General features: G+C 42.7%; 1 protein-coding gene across 1 annotated transcript in view; it reads right to left on the reverse strand.

Moving 5' to 3' along the window:
- Positions 1-918: 918 nt before the first annotated feature.
- The window catches only part of LOC111530702 (histone H2B type W-T), a 3094-nt gene continuing 1192 nt past the window's right edge, over positions 919-2820 (reverse strand). The window contains exon 3 of the mRNA XM_026449664.1: positions 919-1228. The gene's annotated coding sequence lies outside the window, so the exon portion shown is untranslated. The remainder of the gene's footprint in view (positions 1229-2820) is intronic.

Raw genomic sequence — 2820 nt, forward strand, 5'->3', positions numbered from 1 at the left:
AACTAATAAAATACACCTCCATCAACAGCATTAAAAGCATACAACCCATCGTAGAACCAAAGAAACACACCCATCTAATCACAGGTTTCCCCTTCATCTCCCATTGAACATCCCTGGACAACTAACTCTTCCGAGTTCAGACCAGGAAACCTGATCACACATTGGGCTGTAGCTCCTCGGCTGCAGGTGACTCACTGGCTGACACAGATCCGAATGGAGCTTGTGCTGCTCCATCGGACAGCATTCCATCATCCCCAGGATGCATAGAGGCCAGGCATGAAGGTCTCCAAAAACAAAAGATTCTAGTGTGAAAAAGAGAAGAATCAGGCAAATCTAAGCAAGTGGGATTCCATTTCTAGGGAACCTAGAATAGGTAATGTTCCTTAAAATTTTTCATCTCATTTTCTCTGTACTGTCTTTGGGTCCCTGCTCATGTTTACAAAAGTACTCCATGGTACAGGGAGTGCTGATGAAAATATTGATTGGACTCTGTCTGTCCTATTCATCCTATTTTCCGTACATTGATATTTCTTATTTGTTGTTTAAGCCATAAAGCTCTTTCCCTTACTTTGCGCTTTCAGTAAGCTACAGCTTGACATCACGATTGCTCACTAGGTTCCCCTTCTCCATCATCCCCTGAAATGCTGTAGCAGATGTGTGAGCTTCCTCTGCCAATCTTCACACCAAAGCAGCCTTTTTCTCTTTCTTCCTATAACTCACAGGCATCAGTCCCCTTGAACTCTCACGCTTCACTCTCCACAGCCCAATCAGAGTTCATTGTCAACACTGTTTTACTAATTCTCCTCGTTCATATCTGAATTTACAAATGGGAAACACACACTCCAGGGTAAAATATCCCAAAAGATATGGTTTCAGAAAAAGACACGTCAAATTACCCAGCAGACATGCAAGGATAACTTAGAAATTTATTTGTACATCCCATTTGACAGAAAGATTGGCGCTTTAAAGCAAAACAATTAGCATAATGAGAAATAAGTCACTCAGTGAGATGTGGTGCTTTGGACCAGGTACACAGCTCTGTTTCTGGATAGGAACAGGGTTCTGCCAAGTGTCTTTGGTTTTCAAAGTGTTGCTCCAGACATGTAGGATCACCTGGTGGCACCGTCCAGAGCGATTTAGTTGTTGCTGTCTTCATGGGGGCTTTTCTTGGTCTCCTTGTGCAGTGAGCATTTCTCTTCAACTACTTTCATAACACTTTTCTAATATTCTGAAAAACAGAAAGTAGGAAATCCCGATGAGGGGACTTCTTGGCTCTACATCCTTTCTCTATGGATCCCAAGTGGAGCTCTGGAGGTGACCTGACCTCATTGCCCAACTGCACTATTCAGGGAAGCTCTGGCTACTATCCTGCCACGCCCCCATTTCACTCTTGACCAAACTGTCCTCTGACAAAGGTAGAATAATCTGTGTGGCTACGGGTTGGGCCCTCTGGGGTGTGTCTTTCCCACTTCTGATGGGCTCAAGAAAATTTTGATTTCTGTCATTTATCCAGCTTTCATTTCACGGTTTGACTGAGAGTGCCACCCTTTACTGGTTTCTACATATAAAGGAGAAGGGTTGTTTATGTGATGTTTCAAAATTCACGAGAAACATTTGACAAAAATGGCCACATGTCGAGCTTCAAGGCACAACATAATAAATTCCTGTGAGTTACAATTCCAGAGTATGTTCTCTTGTTGAAATCCTCGGCAGCTATAAATCAATTGAAAACAAAAGCAATGGGAAAGTCAGCAGCTACTTTGAAATTCAGCAATACACTTCTAGGAAAAAGTGCTAAAAGTACAAAGACTTGGCAGCACAATGAAAGGTAACCTATATGAACATTAACATGAATATTAATATGCAAATCTCTTGAGGAAATAAGCATTATCTGACTTCTCGTAAAGGCTGAGCATGTTCTGTAAAACCTGATGCTAGAGGCAAGAAACATATCCTACTCCTGCCTTTGGATTCATATCCTTAAATGACCATGGTTACAAACACTGAAAACAAAAACATCAGGTAAAGAATCACAACCCTGTCCCTCCAATAACCAGGCTGCATATCAGTGCAAGGCTGTTGTGGGTTCAGCCTGGGTCACTCCCCCTGCATTGTGACAGTGACTGTTGCTCTTGTACTGCGAGTCACTCATTTGCTGCACCACTGAACACCAGGGCATGAGCCGTTTCCGTGGACACACCCTAGGCCTACTGACACAAACCTGGAAGTAACAAAGGTTTCTGTTTAAAAAGAAATGTTTCATTTCATTCATTTGATCCTCTTCCAGTTGATGTGAACCAAATGCCCATGAGTGGCATATTAGGATAAAAAGTTTAATTTTGATAATATATTATCTCTGATAAAAAAATAAAATAAAATAAAATAAAAAATAAAAAGAAGTGAAAAGATTATCCTCAGGGCAAAAAAAGAACAAACTGCAGTAGTGATTTCAGAATCGAGGAAGCTGGAAAATGAATGGACTCTTGAAAATTTTATTTAGTTGAGGCCGGGCACGGTGGCTCAAGCCTGTAATCTCAGCACTTTGGGAGGGCGAGACGGGCGGATCACGAGGTCAGGAGATCGAGACCATCCTGGCTAACACGGTGAAACCCCGTCTCTACTAAAAAAATACAAAAAACTAGCCGGGCGAGGTGGCGGGCACCTGTAGTCCCAGCTACTGGGGAGGCTGAGGCAGGAGAATGGCGTAAACCCGGGAGGCGGAGCTTGCAGTGAGCTGAGATCCGGCCACTGCACTCCAGCCTGGGCGACACAGCGAGACTCTGTCTCAAAAAAAAAAAAAAAAAAAAAAAAAAAAAAGAA

This window comes from Piliocolobus tephrosceles, unplaced genomic scaffold (assembly GCF_002776525.5).
Source record: "Piliocolobus tephrosceles isolate RC106 unplaced genomic scaffold, ASM277652v3 unscaffolded_1388, whole genome shotgun sequence".
In the NCBI taxonomy this organism is placed as follows: Eukaryota; Metazoa; Chordata; class Mammalia; order Primates; family Cercopithecidae; genus Piliocolobus; species Piliocolobus tephrosceles.